The sequence below is a fragment of the Egretta garzetta genome, unplaced genomic scaffold, assembly GCF_000687185.1.
Source record: "Egretta garzetta isolate BGI_Z169 unplaced genomic scaffold, ASM68718v1 scaffold46, whole genome shotgun sequence".
NCBI classification, from domain to species: domain Eukaryota; kingdom Metazoa; phylum Chordata; class Aves; order Pelecaniformes; family Ardeidae; genus Egretta; species Egretta garzetta.
The window spans coordinates 4,709,062-4,719,131 of NW_009260268.1; positions in this window are offsets into that span (position 1 = coordinate 4,709,062).

Consider the following 10,070-nt stretch of genomic DNA (forward strand, 5'->3'; position numbering starts at 1 on the left):
TCAAATGAGGATACTGTAGCTTCAAGGCTTTGCACTAATACTATGTCATGCTGCTATGTTGCATTATGATGCCACAACATTACCGTAACACCACAGTACTGAGGCTGCATCTGTTCTGAAGCAGCAGCAACAGAGCACTAGGTCGGGCTTTGCGCACCCTCCGTTAGGCATCTTGTGGTCCCGCTACGGCTGCCAATTGTTCAGGCACAATATGTGGAATTTGCACACAGAAAAAGGCGGCCAAGGGTGAGCTTTGCTCCCAAAGCGGTAAATAGAATCAGCAGCCTAAGAACTGCCTACTTACCAATTTTAGCCCAATTAAAAAAGCTTAGAGTGAAGTAAGAATAATTGTTCCATATAACAGCTTACTAACATGAGACAATGTGCAAGAAACTGAGAAATTAAGAAAATCAAGGCAAAGAAAAACTACTGCCTTCAAATAATTTTTTTTTCCTATTAACAACTGTGTTGATGTATTCCCTGTTACAGATATTGCTATGGTGAATTTAGTAGACACAGATGCTGTGCATACTGTGGAAGAATTCAGTTTCCTGATTCAAATGTCTGAAGTTATAATACTGGCTAATACCAATAGCAGGTTTCCACTCTTAGCTTGCTCATTAAAAATATCAGGTGTCTGATTCAAAGTGCTTAATATATGCTCATAAAATCTGTGGTCTTCTGTGAGATATAACCACATGCTTTTCTGCATAAGAATGGGATTATTCGCAAGCTAAAAGTAAGCATGCACTGTAGAAATCTGCTAGATTTAGGCCTAAGGAAAAAAAACTCCTTTTAAACAGATTTCCAGCACTGATTTTGCGTATTAGAAAGCAGACATTTTCTTCTTGCACACAGCTAACTGAGCACAGTTAGCTTATCTTAGAAGCAGCCTAAACAATTTTTTGGCTACTGTAGGAACTGGAAAAGCAGCTTTAACTCTGCAGTTTTGCAATGGAGCAAGTGCAGGGATATTTTTATACTTTCTGCTTTGTCAAGCATTTTATACATCCTATTTCTTTTCTTTAATTCATTCCAAAAATGTCCACTCCAAATATTTTTTCCATATCTAGCCACAAGATGTTGTTTCTTTTCTAAGAATAAACAATATTTCAGTTTACAAAAACGTCAGTCAAACTCCTGGACATGAACATATCTTTATATAGTAAAAGCATCCAAAGCCTTCTCGTCTGGTATGTGGTTACAAAGGGGCTGCCCTATTAGGTGGGAACCTATAAAGTCAGATTTCCCTCCATACCTGACTGGTCATACTTACAGAAATTCCCATTGGAAGCCACAAGATTGTTTTTCTTTTGCTTCTTTCTCTTTTTTCCTGTTTGTATTAAAAGAGAACTCATTTATATCTTTGATCCCTAATATACTGAATATGGTTGCTTATGCAAAAGAATCCTGTTGATACCATACTAAATTTGCATTTCCAGCTGGAGTCTGAGGATTCAGCCATCAGAATATTGAAAGTTGTAGCATCACATGAGGTGGGGGCAGGGAGCTTGCAAATTAGCTGCCAAGTTGAATAAAAAGAATAATAATTTAAGAAGCTGGCAGTTACCACTTGATACTGCATTACTGTTCATGCCTTATGGTAAAGATTAAATTACGTTAGTATTGAAAAACTGTTTGCATCTATTGCAGAATAGAAGCAATTAAAACCTAAACCAAACCTAGTGCACCTCTGAATTCAGAAAGGTGCAACAGTGATCTTCTCAGAGTAATAAAAATGTTACGCATTAAAGAGTTAGTAATTTATTTTAATGCTGTTAAGCATTTGGTACATGGCACAGCCTAATAAATGGTTTCTGAAGACAAGACATCATGCATATTGTGGGCTGTTTACGTGTTTGTAGCTATTCTCTGCTGACAAACTACTACTAGTAGTTTTAGAAATGAAGCATTTAACATACACAAGAAAATAAAGGAAAATTATACCAAATACTATGCAGACTCTTTTATTAGTGTATCTTTGCGCAAAGGCTTTCAAACACAAAACCCTCTGCTACTGGTTTGCATGGTTCTGCCTCACTTCAGTCTTTATGAAGTATATTAAAGCTTGTATTTATGGTAATAGGAAAAGAAGACAGCAGATGTAGATGAGGGTGTCTGGCTCATCTGAAGAGCTGACAAAAAAAAAATTTTCTTCAGACCCTCCCCCACACCTTATTTCACACACAAAATATCTGCGATACCAAGAAACTTGCAACATCAATGACAAGATGACAAAACCTCAGGGCTGAACAGGGATGGCTTACTAAGATTTAATATTCTCTGCCTTTGATAAATTCCAAATGCCAGATTTTGTTGATACATTCACTTTTATCCAGCCTCTTAATTTGTCCTTCCTATCTTACATAGAGGAATTGCTCATTATGCATTTAAATGCCACACTCTCTAGACACTTAACTGTATGTTGACTGCTATTCCAAATTTTAAAAAATGTTATCGGTATACATTTAATGAGATGAGCAAGCGTTCTGATGCCTGCAAAAACAGACACCCTCCCTACCCCCTCCTTGACCCTCTGCAATGGGTTAAGTAACAACACTTATAAAATATAGATGATGGAAAACTCAAGCCCTTGAGAGAACAAGATGCTGCATCACGTGCAGCATACAGTATTTGTGGGAAAAAAGCACATAAACACAGCTCATTCTGTATATTTAGTATTTTTGAATCACATACAAGTATTTCACTAGCTGCTCAAAAAAAGAGATTAAAAAAGACTTAATTTTAAAAAAGGAAAACTAACGCTTATCTATAAAGTTAAGACTTGGACAATTTCTTGTGCTTTTAAACATTTCTTCAGCTTTTAAAACTATGTAGGGGCTGTGGCTTGACCTTTTATATATCTTCTTTTGGTACTGCTATCAATGTCATGAATATCAGATATGCTTGTGAGAGAAAACAAAGCGAACAAATACACAGACCACTGGAAAACTCTTGCTGAATAAAATCAAATTCAGAACACAATAGCCAACAAGAGTAAACAGACAAATATTTGACTAAAATTTTACTAATAGTAACAGAGATACAGTGCTGTCTGTTCATGAGACAGAGCACACACAAGTAAATTCTCTTTAACAAGAGATGTATGTGTGAGTGCCAACACCTGCTATCCGATTTCTTGCAGAATTCCCAGGGAGGCCAAGCACATAAGTACAGGAACAAAAGAACTGGGATACAATCTTTAGACTGGGATTCCAAGTCACCTGAAGAACCCAGACATACAATAATTGTACTGCTGAGTTTAGTGTATCCAGCTTTCCAAGTGCATGTTTGTAACATGCAATTGCCATAGCATAGAAACATCAAGATAGCATCACTCCAAACTCCCAGCACAAAAGATAATTCAATCTTAAGAGTAGCATAGCTCCAACATTTTACCCAAGCATATCTTACTAGCTCAGGTATGGTGCCATGTTTACATGTTGTCTGTTCTAGAACTAGCACAATTCCACACTGCTTGCTCAGGTATCTGAATCCTCATCGCACATATACTTTTCTTCCATCGGTCCTTAAGGAATTTGAAAAATTTCAAGCTCACTGTCCCACCTAGGTTCACTATAGAATACAGCAGAGGCTGGATTTCTACAGTGTAGTAATGGCAGCAGTGACTTGGACCATGGCTCTGTAACATTTTGGAAGCAGGTTGGCTTATGTAATACAGGGAAGAGCATCTCTGTACCCTAAACAGTCAAAGCGGCCTAAGAAGAAAAAGCATGCAAATGCATCACAGCTAAATTGTAGAGCTCCTTTTTCTCTTTACTTACATTTTTCCTTAAGGCTAAAGATGCAGATGTTCAATGTCTAGCCAAATTATTTACTACGATTGTAGAATCAAAGGCAAAGCTATGAGTTTGGACAAGTGTTTTTAAAACAAAAAATATCCACAGCTCACCCATCTTCTTGCACTGCATGATTTTTTGAAGCCAGGAAAAATGATGCATCTCCCTGCATACAGCAGAAACACCAAAATGAATGATTCCATGGTTCATAACAGCAAGATTTCATCTTAGGGTTTTTAATTTGGACTCCTTAAAAAGTATAAATTAAACTAGTTTGTGTTTAACAACTATATGCAATATTCAGTGTAGTTAACTGTACTGAGATTCAACAAGGCCAAGCGCTGGATCCTGCACTCGGGTCACGACAACCCCATGCAATGCTACAGGTTTGGGGAAGAGTGGCTGCAGAGCTGCCCAGCAGAGAAGGACCTGGGGGTGCTGGTTGACAGTCAGCTGAATATGACCCAGCAGTGTGCCCAGGTGGCCAAGAAGGCCAACAGCATCGGGGCTTGTACCAGGAATAGTGCGCCCAGCAGAACCAGGGAAGTGATTGTGCCCCTGTACTTGGCACTGCGGAGGCCACAGCTCAAATACTGTGTTCAGTTTTGGGCCCCTCACTACAAGAAGGACAGTGAGGTGCTGGAGTGTGTCCAGACAAGGGCAATGAAGCTGGTGAGGAGTCTGGAGCACAAGTATTATGAGGAGGGGCTGAGGGAACTAGGGTTGTTTAGCCTGGAGAAGAGGAGGCTGAGGGGAGACCTTATCGCTCTCTATATCTACCTGAAAGCAGGTTGGAGTGAGGTGGGTGGTCTCTTCTCCCAAGTAACAAGCAATAGGACAAGAGGAAATGGTCTCAATTTGTGCCAGGGGAGTTTTCAATTGGATATTAGGAAAAATTTACTGAAAGAGTGGTCAAGCATTGGAATGGGCTGCCCAGAGAAGTGGTTGAGTCCTCATCTCTGGAGGTATTTAAAAGACATGTAGATGTGCTGCTTAGGGACATGGTTTAGTGGTGGACTTGGCAATGCCAGGTTAACAGCTGGACCTGATGATCTTAAAGGTCTTTTCCAACCTTAATGATTCTATGATTCTAACTGCAAAAACACATCTCTTTATAACACTGCTCATATTGCACTTTAAGGCACTTGCAGCATGGTCAGAGCGCTGAACTGGCATGAGTTTGACTCATAGAATTTCATACTGCAGCTTAGGTGACCATAGCTTTATGGTGCAAAAGAAAACACATTTATACTGTTAAATATCCATTGTCAGAATTTCCTAATATTACTAGGCTTTTAGTATATCACCAAGACGAAGGCTACTTAGAAATATGAGTGTACTTAGCATAAAGTACAAAGTTAATTACCTAAGGCCACCCACTTTTTGGAATAATAAGCTTTGAGAGCACATTTCAGGGAAATTCAGCTGCTACAAGTTTTATAGAAGTCATTTTCATTTCCATCTAACTGCATCTCATGAACTTCCAAACACAAGTACTATTTTTACAGGGTGACTTTTGGAATACTCCCCAAACACACATCCTTTATCATTATGACACTGTTCTCAAAAAGACTATACCTATGTAATCCCCATCTGGGGCTGGGAGAATGGACCAAATGCTTAAGCTGAGAGCTTCTACAACACTGTCCAACACATGATGATGGCAGCGTCTTGGTGAACTCATCTTGCCCTATCATCAAACAAAACTTTCAGGGACAAGAATCACCTTATTGCATCTTGTGCGTCCATCTCTCTCGCAAGAACTTGGGCTTGGTAAAACTGTCTTTTCCAATTAAAAAAGCAGAACAACAACCTTAAACAAAGCTAGAACCACACGGGGGGCATGCAGTACAATAGTAACTGTGTAACTGTTCAGCCCACATCTGTATAATCACACACACGACTAAATATTTACATCTAAAAAAATTTGATTACCTGCTTGAATGCAATCTCCATACAAGAGCTTTGTTTTGAGACAGGGACAATTTGTATTTCCTCAACAGTTTCACTTACATGAATAGTCACTCCCCTTTAATAACGTCCTGGATGCAAAGTAGAATGCTCAGAAGTTTGCTATATTTTCTTGTGAAAAAAGAAAAAAAGGCTGACGGACAAATACAAATGTGAGTGGTGCCTAGATATATATCTTTACAGACTTTTCCTTACATGTAACAGATGGAAAATTCATTTATTAGCATTGAAAAAGATACTGCTCAACAGGCAAAAATAGAAAGGACTAAACCAAAGAGCACTTCAAATCTGAAAACTTAAATGAAATTACTGCCAGGAGTTGTCACAAAGTTTTCTAACTTGACTAAGTATAGGCAGATTTCCCAGGCTGCAAAAGGCGTATCTTTGATGCAAATGCTACATGCTTTCCAGCTTTCAAGTACCAGGCTCCAACATGCATGCAACTAAACAAAACCCAGTGCGGACAGAGGGCAAAACCTCTTTACATCTTTAGAAAAGCAAGATTTTTTTTTTTGTGCCTGAAATATTGCACAGCCTTCCACCTCATGCGTAAATGCTTTAGGACAATCAACTAACTGAAGCACAGCAGAAGACTCTTCTACCCACTAAACAAGGCTCGTGTGAATTTTTTTGTCTGCAGCAGCACTGCAAGCTCAGCACATAGGTTTTGCTTGAGGTGCTACAGCATTTGAGCTATGTACTGTAAGAGAATCTTATATAAAACCCCACAGAACTATGCCATAGGATACATTCCTGGACATTCTGCACCCTGGACATAGGTCCTTGTCTGCCAGTTTAATTCAACATTTACTTCATTATCTATTTTAAGCCCCTGGCAGTTCTCAGAGCATTCCCAAATTACCCACTTGGCCATAACCAACTGCAAGTACTGTTCAGGCTGTCTGGGTATTTGCACGCCCTGCTGAGTTCTCCGTGCAACAGAGGTATCAGTGGACCTTTTCACCAGCAGTTTTTGCATCCCTCCATGCAGCAGTGAAAGAACCGCAAGAAAAATCAGTAGAATTCTGGTTGGAAGGTACCTCTAGAGGTCATCTGGTCACACCCACGAGAAGGGCAAGGAGATTTTCAAGTTTTGGAAAGGAAAGATACCTACAGACGACTGAAGGGCTGTAAAATACCAGTAATAAGAATATTTGACAAGCTGCTTCGCAGTGCAACTTCAGCTGGCTCTTCCAGGAGTCTCAAGGGACACTAGCAGGTAAACAGATGGTAAAACAAGTAGATTACATGAAGAAAGTCCCACTGTTTGTGGAGCACTGTACCCATATTAGCTCCATTTGTGTGAAGCCTGATTGTGGGCAGGATTACATTTAGGCTTTCTTCCAGGGGAAGCAGAAGGAATATACACCTATAGAAAACACGTCAACACTGAGGTTTCTTGACACTTAGATAGACATTAGCAAAAGCTCTGATAATCCAGGACAGTCAGGCAACATGCAAATTGAAGAACCATATGGAATAAAGTGGTAAAGAAGGAGAAGGAAGCAAGTGATCACTGAAATGTGCGTCCATGAAAGGGGCTCAGATTTTTCACCAAATGTAACAATTTTAAAGTTTCACAATGAATCAGGAATTCCACATGAAAAACAGAAATGAAAAGTTAATGCACTACTCCGGAGTTGTTCCCATTGTTTAAGTTATGAACAAAACTATGACAGATACAGGCTTCAATTTTTAACATTACAGTTGCTCTTTTCCCCCAAATTTGGAGCAACCTCCTTTGAGATGACCAGGAAGTTATCCCACAAAGGTAAAAGGCATTTCAACTGAGCTGTACCTTGACAGAATAACGTCTTACTAAACACCTACCATATGATTGCACCTATTCCATTAATCACTCAAAAGGAGTGTCTGATCATATCAATTTATACTTAACTTGCCAAAAAAGGGTATTTTCTAAAGTAGCAAATGGCAATGTACAATTTACTTGGACATTTTCAGAGTGGTAAGTCACTTTAGTTTTCAGCATTTATTTCTCTTTGTGTTTGGGAACATAATGTCTCTGTGACTGTATAGGATTACAAACCGTAGTCAATTCCTATTGACCAGTTCACTGTGCAGCTTAAAGCATGTCAAGGTCATATTTTTATGCAAAGCCATAGCTATAGCCCTGAAGGTAGCATGCAGTGCTTCATTAGCCACATTGAGTTGCACAGGATATTACCAATACCTAGTTGAAGAATCTGCTTTAAATCAATGCAGTATCTGAGATACTCTTTCTGGAATACACCAGAACTGAGAAAAATAATTTTAAAAGTTATGGTTTGACCATGCTAAATATTTTGTCCAATAATTTCTTTCATAACCAAAATACATATCCATAGAGGAGTACACCCTGGTACATCCAACAATGTGCCCTCACCGTTTTTCAGATGATAGTGTGTGAAAATAAGTGATAAAATTTACATATGCACGAAGAAAAGTCACATGCAAATTCTGTACTTGGGTAAACATGAGGACCAGCATGCCAGAAATTATGTTTGCAATTAGTATCACATACATGAAATGGTGCATATAATTATAGGCCATGTTTGAAAATGCGTCCTGTGTCTTGACAAATATTCTGTATGCTTCTATGCTCCCTATGTACTCATCAGGACCTCGAGTGCTGGTCTTTGCAGAACACTAAGCATGAGTCTCTTTATATTCACTGGTCCAGCTGTCATGAGTTTTGCCTTCCAGCTATCATTCTCAGATGCTCATCAGACACGCTTATTCCAGTTTAGTCTACAGAGTTTGAGTGGTTCAGCTGCTGTCCTCAGTGTGGAGTTTTTAAGCAGCAGCTGTTGGGCAGTGATGATATTAAGTCTCTATTTCTAAAGGAAATCACATTCCTGCAGAAAAAATTGACAAGTCTGCTTTCAGTTCGTCAGAGGTCTTAGTTCTCACATTTTTCTGATCTTAAGGCTGCAATGTCAGAAACTTCAACACAGATTCTTCCCACACAGAAGAGAGAAAAGTATGTTCACAGATGTGGAGAAGACAATTTCCTCTTAATTTAGACAAGCATATAGTATTTATTTGACAGACTGTGCGGTTCCAGTATGTAATTCTTTTTTTTAAGCAGTGAAAGAAAACTTACTAGTATTATCTACTAAAAAGACACCTTCACCATAACAACAATCTCAGTGTTATTTATCTGTACATAATTCTACTTAGAAGTTCTTTTTGGACAGTATTTTTTATTTCTTTTTCTCCTTTACAAAAATTGTTAAGTCTTTAACTTAAAATCTATTTAAAAAAACAGTATGGCAACCTGTAAGTCAGCTTTAGAAGTAAGTGTATAAGGTCTGTAACTAAGCTTCCCTCAGAACTACTGTCCTGAACAGTGATCTTGCTGATCACAGCAATCTGAAGTTTGCTATAAAGAGAATGTTTCAATTGAAAGGTTAATTAGGAATGAACTGTTTCCAAAAGGACTCAGAAAACTGGAGGCCTCATAACCAAATGCTGATAAGAAGGAATTACGAAATCAATAACAAGCATACTTGACAAAGAAAGTCTCTTATGAGATTCACTTTGGTAAACATGAAAGGGAAGGCAGTCTGGTTATACATAGCATCAGGCAACCAACAACTCCAGGAGGAGGAGCTTCCAGATGCACACAAGAAATTCTCAGATTTGAGGCATCTCCTAATAGGCCCTTCATCCCAAAAATGAAGATGGTAGACAAGCCACAGGGAACTTCACATTTCTATGCCTGTCATGCCAGGTCCAGAGTAGCCCAGTAAAGAAAATTCTTGCTGTTACTAGTAAAAAGCAACAGGCTTTACCAACCTGTTTTGACTGAACTTAAAACACTGACAGACTAACAATATGGGCTGTATAAAAGGAAGCACGGCCAGCAGGTCGAGGGAGGTGATTCTCCCCCTCTACTCCACTCTGGTGAGACCCCACCTGAGGTACTGTGTCCAACTCTGGAGCCCTCAGCATGGGGAACACATGGACCTGTTGGAGTGGGTCCAGAGAAGGCCACAAAAGTGATCTGAGGGCCGAAGCACCTCTCCTGTGAGGACAGGCTGAAAGAGTTGGGCTTGTTCAGCCTGGAGAAGAGAAGGCTCCAGGGAGACCTTATTGCAGACTTCCAGTACTTAAAGGGGGCTTTTAAAAAAGATGGGGACAGATTTGTAGCAGGGCCTGCTGCAATAGGATGGGGGAAATGGTTTTAACTAAAGGAGGGTAGATTCAGACTAGACATAAGGAAGAAATTTTTTTACAGTGAGGGTGGTGAAACACTGGAACAGGTTGCCCAGAGAGGTGGTAAATGCCTCGTGCCTG